Raw genomic sequence first — 12,860 nt, 5'->3', positions numbered from 1 at the left:
CCATAGCTAATCTGTCTTTGATGTCTTCCCTGATCCGTCCGTCATTGGTTATTTTACTGCCTAAGTAGTAGAATTCCTCAATTTCATCCACTTCGTGAGCATCAATCCTGATGTTAAGTTTCTCGCTGTTCTCATCTCTTCTACTTCTCATTACTTTCGTATTTCTTCGATTTACTCTCCGCCCGCACTGTGTCCTGATTAGACTGTGCATTCCGTTCAGCAGATCATGTAATTCTTCTTCACTTTTGCTCAGGATAGCAACGTCAGCAGCGAATCGTTTCATTGATATACTTTCACCTTGAATTTTAATCCCACTTCTGAACTTTCCTTTTAATTATATCGTTGCTTCCTAGATGTACAGATAGAAAAGTAGGGGAGAAAGGCTACATCCATGTCATGCCCCCTTTTTAATAGGAGCACTTCGTTCTTGGTCGTCTACTCTTATCTTTCCCTCTTAGCTGTTGTACATATTGTATATGACCCGTCTCTCTCTATAGCTTACCCCTATTATTTTCAGAATTTAGAACATTTTGCTTCATTTTATATTGTCGAACGCTTTTTCCTGGTAGACAAATCCCATGAACGTGTTTTGATTTTTCTTTAGCCTCGCTTCCATTATTAACCGCGACATCATAATTGCCTCCCTTGTGCCTTTACTTTTCCTAAAGCCAAACTTATCGTCATCTAGCGCATCCTCAATTTTCTTTTTCCATTCTTCTGTATATAATTCTTGTAAACAACTTAGATGAATGAGCTGCTAAGCTGATAGTGCGATATTTCTCGCACTAGTCAGCTCTTGCCGTCTTCGGAACTGTGTGGATGATGCTTTTCAGAAAGTCAGATGGTATGTCACCAGACTCATACATTCTACGCACCTAAGTGAATACTCGTTTTGTTACCGCTTCCCCCAATGATTTTAGAAATTCTGATGAAAAGTTTTCCATCCCTTCTGCCTTACTTGATCATAAGTCTTCCAAAGGTCTTTTAAATTTTGATTCTAATACTTTATCTCCTATCTCTTCTATATCGACTCCTGTTTCTTCTTCTATGAGATCAGACAAACCTTCCACCTAATAGTGGCTGTCAATGTATTCTTTCCACCTATCCGCTCTCTCCTCTGCATTTAACAGTGGAATTCCGGTTGCACTCTTAATGTTTCCACCCTTGCTTTTAATGTCACCAAAGGCTGTTTTGACTTTCCTGTATGCTGCGTCTGTCTTTCCGACAATCATTTCTATTTAGATGGCTTCATATTTTTCCTGCATCCATTTCGTCTTAGCTTCCCGGCACTCCCTATTTATTTCATTCATCAGTGACTTGTACTTCTGTATTCCGGAGTTTCACGGAACAATTTTGAACTTCCCCCTTTCATCGAGCAACTGAACTATTTCTTCTGTTACCCATGGTTTCTTGGAAGTTACCTTCTCTGTACCTATGTTTTCTTTCCCAACTTCTGTGATTGCCCTTTTCACAGATGTTAATTTCTTTTCAAATGCACTGCCTACATTGCTGTATCTATAGCCTTATAGAAATTCAAGCGTATCTCGTCATTCCTTAGTACTTCTATAGCCCACTTCTTTGCGTATTGATTCCTCGTGTCTAATGTCTTAAGCTTCAGCCTACTGTTCATCACTACTATAGTGTGATCTGTGTCTATATCTGCTCCTGGGTACGCCTTACACTCCTCCATTATATAATTTCAGAATCTCTGTCTGACTACGATTTAATCTGACTGAAATCTTCCGTATCACCCGGCTTTTTCCAAGTATAGCTTCACCTCTTGTGATTCTTGAAAAGGGTATTCGCTATTACTGGCTGAAACTCGTTACAGTACTTAATTAGTCTTTCTCCTCTCTAATTCCTTGTCCTAAGGCCATATTCTCGCGTAACTTTTACTTCTTCCCCTACAACTGTACTCCAGTGCGCCATGACTATTAGATTTTCATCCCCCTTTACATACTGTATACCCTTTCAATATCCTCATATACTTTTTCTATCTTTTCATATTCAGCTTTCGACGTCGGCATGTATACCTGAAATATCATTGTCGATGTTTGGTTCCTGTCGATTCTGATAAGAACGACGCCGTCACTGAACTGTTCATAGAAACGCCCTCTCTGCTCAGTCTTCCTATTCATATGGACTCTTACTCTCGTTATACCCTTTTTTTCTGCTGCTGTTGATATTACCCTATACTCATCTGACCAGAAAACCTTGTCTACTTTCCACTTCACTTCACTTCACTGACTCCTACTACATCTAGATTGAGCCTTTGCATTTCCTTTTTCAGATTTTTGAAGTTACCCTACCACGTTCAAACTTCTGATATTCCACGCCTCGACTCGTAGAACGTTATCTTTCCGTTGATTATTCATTTTCTTCTCATGGTAACCTCCCCCTTGGCAGCCCCTCCCGGAGATCCGAATGGGGACTTTTCCGGAATCTTTTGCCAAATGGGAGATCAATATCACACTTCTTCTATTACAGGCCACATGTCCTGTTGATACACGTTACGTGTCTTTAATGTAGTGGTTTCCATTGCAATTATCTCATGCAGAGCTCTACACCCGCCCACCAAAGCAGTTGTTCGAGATGAGTGGCTTTATGGCCAGAAGACGCTAGGCAAAGGTGAAAGACATTATGAGTAAAGGGAGTTGTTTCAGAACTATAAGGAATTTCCCTCAGTCGCATGATTTCCTCGAGTATTCAGCTGAATAGGAAATCAGTCGACTGTATTGTTGATTAGATTCAACAATCGATAACAGTTTGAATAATATTAACGTTAAAGTAAAATACGTAATAGTTTACATCTGTAAGGAAGGGTGCCTGCCGAACCCACTTGTGGATATGGTTTCACCTTGGTTTCGTCACTTGTTGAAGACACCCACTACAGCACTCTCCGAACACACGACAAGCCATGCAGTTTCCAAAATTATCTTGCCGAGATTCCTGGCCTCAAACTCTGCCCTCCGTCAAACTCAGAATACAGTGCCTTCCCCATCCTACACACGGATGGCACCCACGCTGTTACTACATATGATGTATGTGTGTCTGACTAGCAGACATTCCTCGCCAGGTGACGCTGCTATCGCCTGAACTGACTTATATCCATAGTAGATTGGTGGTCACAATGTTCTGACTGATCAATGTGTACATTGCCAAAAAAATTAGTATACATTTTTCAAGATTTCCAGTTTACGTAAGTCTTATTGATGCTACAATGTACATGGAATACATCAGATGATCACATTTGTAGATCAATCGCAAAAGCGCTTCTGAGATAGTAGGTACCGACCCACGCTGAAACACCCGTATCAGTACATGGCGTAGACTCCAATGGCCGCAATGCACGCGCTGACTGTGGAATCGAAACGATTGTACAGATGGTGAGTACTGTCCTGCGAGATTTTATTCCATGCTTCTTCGACCTGCCCATCTAGTTCTGTAAGAGTTGTTGGTTGACGAGTCGCATTAATCACCTCTCCTGCCATCATATCTCACACGTGCCTGACAAGTCCGAAGATCGTGCTGGTCGGGGAAGTTGCTGCAAATCTTGTAGGGCATGTTGAATTTCATGGCCAATGCGTGGGCAAACATTATCCTTTTGGAACAACACCCACTTGTGGCAAAAACGATAAAAGAACGCATCTAACAACATTCTGCACTTGCAGAGTGTTGTTTGCGTCCCCTCCACAAACACAAAAGGTGAACGAGACTTCTAGCGTATCGAACATCAGACCATAAGGGCTTGGGTGGAGCCAGTGCGTCTTGACCGAATGCAGTCTACGAGACAGCGCTCGCCAGATCTAAGTCGTACGTGCAGACGACCATTACTTTCATGCAGACAAAATCTTCTCTCATAGCTGATAACCACGGCATGGTATTCCATCTTCCAAGTGATCCTCTGATGGCACCAGACAAGCCATGCACGTCTATGCTGTGGCCTGAATGGTAGATGTGTTAGAGGTGTGCTTTCGCGTAGTCCCACTGCTAGCAACTAGTTCACCAAAGTTCATGTTGACACGTCTCGGATTGCAAACTCACTTATACACTCCTGGAAATGGAAAAAAGAACACATTGACACCGGTGTGTCAGACCCACCATACTTGCTCCGGACACTGCGAGAGGGCTGTACAAGCAATGATCACACGCACGGCACAGCGGACACACCAGGAACCGCGGTGTTGGCCGTCGAATGGCGCTAGCTGCGCAGCATTTGTGCACCGCCGCCGTCAGTGTCAGCCAGTTTGCCGTGGCATACGGAGCTCCATCGCAGTCTTTAACACTGGTAGCATGCCGCGACAGCGTGGACGTGAACCGTATGTGCAGTTGACGGACTTTGAGAGAGGGCGTATAGTGGGCATGCGGGAGGCCGGGTGGACGTACCGCCGAATTGCTCAACACGTGGGGCGTGAGGTCTCCACAGTACATCGATGTCGTCGCCAGTGGTCGACCTGGGACCGGACCGCAGCGACGCACGGATGCACGCCAAGACCGTAGGATCCTACGCAGTGCCGTAGGGGACCGCACCGCCACTTCCCAGCAAATTAGGGACACTGTTGCTCCTGGGGTATCGGCGAGGACCATTCGCAACCATCTCCATGAAGCTGGGCTACGGTCCCGCACACCGTTAGGCCGTCTTCCGCTCACGCCCCAACATCGTGCAGCCCGCCTCCGGTGGTGTCGCGACAGGCGTGAATGGAGGGACGAATGGAGACGTGTCGTCTTCAGTGATGAGAGTCACTTCTGCCTTGGTGCCAATGATGGTCGTATGCGTGTTTGGCGCCGTGCAGGTGAGCGCCACAATCAGGAGTGCATACGACCAAGGCACACAGGGCCAACACCCGGCATCATGGTGTGGGGAGCGATCTCTTACACTGGCCGTACACCACTGGTGATCGTCGAGGGGACACTGAATAGTGCACGGTACATCCAAACCGTCATCGAACCCATCGTTCTACCATTCCTAGATCGGCAAGGGAACTTGCTGTTCCAACAGGACAATGCACGTCCGCATGTATCCCGTGCCACCCAACGTGCTCTAGAAGGTGTAAGTCAACTACCCTGGCCAGCAAGATCTCCGGATCTGTCCCCCATTGAGCATGTTTGGGACTGGATGAAGCGTCGTCTCACGCGGTCTGCACGTCCAGCACGAACGCTGGTCCAACTGAGGCGCCAGGTGGAAATGGCATGGCTAGCCGTTCCACAGGACTACATCCAGCATCTCTACGATCGTCTCCATGGGAGAATAGCAGCCTGAATTGCTGCGAAAGGTGGATATACATTGTACTAGTGCCGACATTGTGCATGCTCTGTTGCCTGTGTCTATGTGCCTGTGGTTCTGTCAGTGTGATCATGTGATGTATCTGACCCCAGGAATGTGTCAATAAAGTTTCCCCTTCCTGGGACAATGAATTCACGGTGTTCTTATTTCAATTTCCAGGAGTGTATGTGCTGCGGTAGCTGTACGATCCGCCACTGCCGTCCTTACAGTACGACGATCCTGTCGGGCCTCTGTGCTGTGTAGACGCCCAGAACCTCATCTACGGGTATGAAAATGTTTACAAGACCACTGATACCAGTATCGTTGAAGACCACCCCACCTTTCGAAAGACCACAATTTCACCGTTTCAAATTCACTCAGTTGACTGTAAGAATTACGAGTCCGTCTCTGTGGCGTCGTTGCCTGCTTTCTTCACAAGTCTGCACCACAATGACTCTTATAGCTGTGAGACGTCCTTATTAGGGGAACGACACTGGTGGCGCTCTGGTAGCTATGCTACTACGCTGATTATTGGATGACAAACGTGGATCTGTTAGCATTACGTTTACCACTCCCCAGGTAGCATATGACGTCATTGGATCAAAACCTACATCTTATTTCTAGGTGTACTACTTTCTTCCGGCGTATATATGAGACAGTTATTTAATAAGCTGACTAGGAGGTAGAATCTTACCTTTGTATTTCATGTTTCCCATACTAATTCAGTTATCATTTGTGTGAAGTGACTGTCAGCCTAAATCACTGATAATAGTAACTAATGAACTACTTTTAACCATATTAATCTTATTACAGATTGTATGTATAGCCACCTCGGTTCTATAAATCTACTTTCACTTCATCGCAGTTTCTCTTTTACGTCTGAGATTTTCCTTCCAGGCCCTATATAAGGTGAAATGATTTCCATCTTAATTCTTATGCTTCACGTACATCTGCCTTAAACATCAATCTCACATTTGCATCTCATGTTATATCCAACATTAACGTATAGTGTAACCGATGTTTGTAAGCTTATTAGCTCAAAATTCTTGCTAAGGATCGTCCGTTAGTTCATAGCCATGAGACATGTGCACTTAAAATTGTTTCTGTGTAATACGGTAAAAATAGAAATAAAATTTAATTTTATTAAACGTCTTATTTTATTCTAATGTTGATGCAATTTTGTGTTGAGTGCTAAATACACTTTCAAAATTTACGATGATCCTTCATTTAAGGAACGAAAAAAAGAAGCAAGATTGGGGTTGGCGTCCTATCAACACTGAGATCTTTAGAGACAGAGCAGAACCTCATAATAGATGGGTAGGAATCATACTGGCTTTCGCTTGGAATGACTTAGGGAAATCTTGGTGTACCACAATCCGGATCTGCGGACGTGGATTTCAGCCATCGTTCTCCCGAATGCGAGTCCATTGTGCTAGCTACTGCGGCACCTCGCTTGTGGCAGTCCCTATTATTGTGGTGTAGGAAGAAGGGAAGTGATGGAATTTTTCGATATTGTAAGCAAAATAACACATGGCGAACACAGATGAAGCAAGGATAACGTGAAAAGCAGGCTAGCACAGGTAAGGAGGTTATTTGTGTCTGAAATACGTCAGTCTGCTACTATTAAACGTCAAGCTTAACTTGAGGAAGAAATTTATGCGAAGTAAGTTTGTAGAAATTGAATCACGGATTGTAAGGAAGCGGAAAAAAGGAAACTAATCGAAGTGTTTTAAACGTTGTGACTATAGAGCAGGGCTGTAAAAATACCATTTCGCGAACGCGAGCGCTCGCAGGTGCCCGCAAGGCCTACCCGCAGCTCTCCCATGTTCTGCCAGCCAGCAGTGGCCTACTCCCACCATGTACTCGCCTAGCCACACACGTCACGACACCGCGTGGAGCTACTCGGTCTGTTTACTTTATGTCGTTTCTATTGTCTGTGTAGACATCGCGTTCGGTGTTTGTGATAAAAAGTTGTCAAGGCAGCACCGGACGGCGTCGCTCACGCACCTCCACGCCGCTCCACTCCGTCTCTCGCCATAGCTACCGCTACGGCCCGCACAAAGCAAACGGCCCGCAAGTCCACCGGCGGAAAGGTGCCGCACAAACAGCTCGCCACCAAGGCGGCGAGGAAGAGCACGCCCGCACCGGCGGCGTCAAGAAGCCGCACCGCTACGGGCCGGGCACCGTCGCCCTGCGAGAAATCAGGCGCTACCAGAAGAGCACAGAGCTGCTCATCCGCAAGCTGCCCTTCCAGTGTCTAGTGCGCGAGATCGCCCAGGACCTCAAGACCGACCTGCGCTTCCAAAACTACGCCGTCATTTCCCTGAAGGAGGCCAGCGAGGCCTACCTCGTCGACCTCTTCCTAGACACCAACCTGTGCGCAATCCACGCCAAGCGCGTCACCATCATGCCCAAGGACATCCAGCTCGCGCGCCGCATCCGCGGCGAGTGCGCCTAACCCGCGCCGTGGCACCGCCCACGCACAAAAAGAAAAAAACTTCGAGAGGTTGTAACATTGGATAATTGTACTGAAATGCAGGAGGATCTGCAGCGAATTGACGCATGGTGCAGGGAATATCAATTGAATCTCAATGTAGTCAAGTGTAATGTGCTGCGAATACATTGAAAGATAGATCCTTTATCATTTAGCTACAATATAGCAGATCAGCAACTGGAAGCAGTTAATTCCATAAATTATCTGGGAGTGCGCATTAGGAGTGATTTAAAATGGAATGGTCATATAAATTGATCGTTGGTAAAGCAGATGCCAGTCTGAGATTCATTGGAAGAATCCTAAGGAAATGCAATCCGAAAACAAAGGAAGTAGGTTACAGTACGCTTGTTCGCCCACTGCTTGAATACTGCTCAGCGGTGTGGGATCCGTACCAGATAGGGTTGATACAAGAGATAGAGAAGATCCAACGGAGAGCAGCGCGCTTCGCTACAGGATCATTTAGTAATCGCGAAAGCGTTACGGAGATGATAGATGTTTGTGATAAAAAGTTGTCAAGGCAGCACCGGACGGCGTCGCTCACGCACCTCCACGCCGCTCCGCTCCGTCTCTCGCCATAGCTACCGCTACGGCCCGCACAAAGCAAACGGCCCGCAAGTCCACCGGCGGAAAGGCGCCGCACAAACAGCTCGCCACCAAGGCGGCGAGGAAGAGTTAATTCCACTGGCAGTCCCTATTATTGCGGTGTAGGAAGAAGGGAAGTGATGGAATTTTTCGATATTGTAAGCAAAATAACACATGGCGAACACAGATGAAGCAAGGATAACGTGAAAAGCAGTGGCCTACTCCCACCATGTACTCGCCTAGCCACCCACGTCACGACACCGCGTGGAGCTACTCGGTCTGTTTACTTTCTGTCGTTTCTATTGTCTGTGTAGACAATAGCAGTATCTCGGTACGGGCTTTTGCTGAAGTTTCGAGAACATACCTTTACCGAAGAGTCAAGCAGTATATTGCGCCCTCCTACGTATATCTCGCTAAGAGACCATGAGGATAAAATCAGAGAGATTGGAGCCCACACAGAAGCATACCGACAATCCTTCTTTCTACGAAAAATACAAGACTGGAATAGAAGGGAGAACCGATAGAGATACTCAAGGTACCCTCCGCCACACACCGTCAGGAGGCTTGCGGAGTATGGATGTAGAAGTAGAAAAACAGAACTAGTTGGTGTAAAATGGCTGAGGAGAAGTTAAAGTCGTTGAAACGAAAGTCCTTCGAACTCACACTCATTAATCCACAGTGGGAAGATGAGTATTTTTTTTTTTTTGTTGGAATGCAAAGCGGACCTTAGTGTTTGATTTGCAATGCAACATTGTCTTCACGGCAGAAGTAGAATGTGAAGCGAGGTTATCAACAGCTTCACGAGAAGGATATAGTCGGTTTGTACAATGAAGAAAGAAAGACTAACTTTTCGAAATGCAGCAGAAAAAGGAGAAAGTCGTACGTATGCATGTTGATAATTTGACATATATTCAAATTGTTACTGTTATTAATAATATTTTATGTGCATTTTCCGTCACTTTTACCTTCTCCTATTCGCATTTACAGGACGAAAACCTCATCATCCACAATGATGCAGTAATGATAGTAAGCTATCATGTAGCTCTTAAAACAGCTAAAACCGCATTGCCCGTCGGCGATGGAGAATTTGTGAAAGACTGTTTTGCTGCTGCCGCAAAAATTTTTTGCCCAGCAAGTCTTCCTGTTGTTGAAACCGTCCCCCTTTCGAGGAGAATGGTTTGCAGGCGAATTGAAGAAATGGCACACGATGTGGAAGTCCAATTGAAAAACATAATCAAAGATTTGGTTTTCTTTTAGTAGTATTGGACGAAAGAACAGATGTATGTCAAATTGCAGTCATACTCAGATCACACGGTTTGGGACACAGACAGTTCTAATCGTTCCTGGTATATCTCGGGTGTGAATACGACGATGTTCAACATTTTTGTGAAGTACGCTGGTTGAGTCGAGGCATCGTTTATAACGTTTTTTTTTTTAATTTACGTAAAGATATAGCGTTATTCATGGATGCGAAAGAAAAACCGGTGAAAGAACTGGACGACCTTCAGTGGATTTTAGACCTTTTGTTTTTAACTGACGTAACCAAGAATCTGAATAGCTTGAATGTAGCTTTGCAAGGTGGATATAAAGTAATTACCGAGGTGTTTGACATTATTTTGGCATTCAAGAGAAAACTGCTTTAATTGGCAAAGCATCTGTTAGAAATGTCATGTGTACAGTTCCCGACCGTTGCATAAGTTGTTAGTGAAAACAATTTGGAATAGCAGTAGCTCAAAGAACATTTTGATTGGTATGTAACTGTCCTACAGTCTTTCGAAGGAATTTTTCATAGCGGTTAGAAGACTTCAATCTTTCGGAATGCGATGTCAATCTTTTTGCGACTTCTTTTGCAATTAACGTTGAAAATGTGCCTTCTGAAATTCAATTGGAACCCATTGGCTTTCAATGCAATCGTGTGCTGAAGGAGAAGTTTCGCAATGGACAAACCTTGGAAAGCCTCTACGAAGATCCCCCACGTGAGCAGTTTCCATTGTTATTTAAAATAGCTGCTGGTGTGTATAGATTTTTTGGAACAACATACCTGTGCGAAAGTGTTTTCTCCATAACGAAACTGACAAAATCGAAGCTTAGGAGTAGTCTTACTGATGTTCATCTGGCTGATGCAGTGCGCCTAGTGACCAGTAATTTGACACCAAATATTGAGATGCTAGTTGGAAATCATCGTAAAAACGCCCAGGATGATGTAAATTATTGCCTATGCCCTATTCGTACGTAGTAGCCCTCCTCTTAACTATACACTCCTTTGTAAATATAACGTAACGTTTACAATACAAATGTGTCGTTTTTTAATCCTTTACCACTGTATCCTAGTTGTGGCCATGAAAGTAGAACGTGTTAAAATTGTTCGAAACTGTGTTTCATCCGTGCATGGCTCACCGTTGCATGGCAAAGAATACACAAACTTCGGGTAAGCATGTTTTATACTTACATCACACACGCTTGCTGTGTCACATATGATTGGCCTTCCGATAACCGTGTACCGGTGGCGTGTTCACCGACGCCGCATACGCGTGAAACGACCTCGGACATATCTGTGTTCTACCTGCACTACTTACGTTAGCTTGTCCGTACTCAGGTGTGTGTTCGAAGCGCTCTTACAGCGTCATGGTTGCCCCCGTGCAGTGTGCATACCAAAGCGGCCAGACACAGTGCACAGCTCTGCTACCCGCACTACGTGCCCTCACAGCTACTCAGCGTTGCCCTCGCGGCTCACGGTGCCGACGGGCAACAATGTGGGCAGCTCTCGTGCCGACCCCTGCTACAAAGCGATGTTTGCAATTAATAAATAAGGTAGTAGATGTGGTTTTTACTCACAAAACAAACGTGGAAAATATATGAAAAGGATACAGGTTGACTGGACGCTTGTTAAAACATCAAATAATAACTTCTCTAGTTCCTGAAGGTACTTACAGGGTAAAAAATTTAAATAATCAAAGACTTTCCTTTGGCACAGTATCATAGATCATCGTTAGATTAGAAAAGCGAAACGACGTAGGTCATTGATAACGTGCAATTTGGGAGAGTACATCGTTCCCTGCATTAGAAGGGAAAATTTTGCAACAATCTATTGTGAGTTTGGAGGGAGGGGGGCGGGGTAGTGGACAGAAAATACCCACTGTCAGTGCTAATAAGACGCGCACGCTCCCACTGTTGCGATCAAACCATTCTGAATGACGAAAAATGTAGTGTCATGGCCCAGGATTTGCCACAGATGTGGAAAATTTATTGTCCGAAGAGTGGCATAACACAGTCGAGGCGATAGTGGATAGTGAAATGGGATATGAAGGGTTTTATTTCATTAAATGTCGCTATTGAGGCAATTTTGAAGCTATATCCACGATAATTTATATTTGGTTCTCGGGAAATATCGGGCAAAAGTTTATTTTGAGTATATATCATTACTGAACAAGTACTAAATTATGTTTAATACTACAGCTATGAACATCGGTGACAAATTTTAAAATTAAGTGTTTCAATGTTTTTGGAAGTTGAACCCCTAAGGGGTAGAAGAGGGAACGAGATATTTAAACAAATTGTCTTACTATGAAAGAGTATTTAATGCTTAATCTACACCTTTCATGGACATTTAAATTTGACTTCCCAGTTAGAAATAAAAAAGTACATGTTTCGACGTTTTCGGAAATTTAACCCCTATGACGGTAAAATGAGGTATGAAAGCTTTTAAAGAAATTTTCCACAGGGCAAGTGTTTTTGAAGCTAAAACTATGAAATTTTGTATTTGACTTCTGAGTTAGAAATGAAACATACACAGTCACTATTTCTTGAAAGTCTACCCCGAAGGGGGTGAAATACGGGAGGTGAAACGTTTTATGAGAATATTTCATTGCGAAAGCATTGATGAAGCTAAATCTATGAAAACCGATGTCTGGCTTTTCGGTTGGAGATGCAAAAATACGTGTTTCACTGTTCTAGGAAATTCAACCCCTGTGGGTGTCAAATACGGACGGACTGATTTACTGACCCATCATCGGCCAGCCCGAACCGATAAGGATAGAGACTTGAAGATCGGAGAGGGATCTTACCTGTAGGCATCTTTTAAGAAAAGATTGTCCAAAATTCCACTCCTAAAGTGGTTAAATAAGAGATAAAAAGCTTTTTGAATGAGTGTCGCTGTTAAGCAATTTTGGAGCTAGAACTATGAAAAGTAGTATTTCCTTTTTCGATCAGAAAAAAATACGTTTGTCAGCATTTGTGGAAATTCAACGACTAAGGAGGGTAAAGTATTTGGTGAAAATGTTTTGGAAAATAAACAGTTACTAAAGAACTACTAAAGGACCTCTGAACCGACATCTATCTGCGGCAACTGATATTTGACTTCTCGGTTAGAAATTAAAAACATGTGTTTCAGTGTTTCTGGAAATTCAGTCACAGAAAATATGTCGTTACAATAAAAAATTTATAGTTAAATTTACGAAAATTGGTGTTCCACTTCTCGGTTAAATATGAAGAAATATTTGCTGGAGATGCCAGTGTTTAGGG

Source organism: Schistocerca serialis, chromosome 2, assembly GCF_023864345.2.
Source record: "Schistocerca serialis cubense isolate TAMUIC-IGC-003099 chromosome 2, iqSchSeri2.2, whole genome shotgun sequence".
NCBI classification, from domain to species: domain Eukaryota; kingdom Metazoa; phylum Arthropoda; class Insecta; order Orthoptera; family Acrididae; genus Schistocerca; species Schistocerca serialis.
This window is presented reverse-complemented; position numbering follows the sequence as displayed.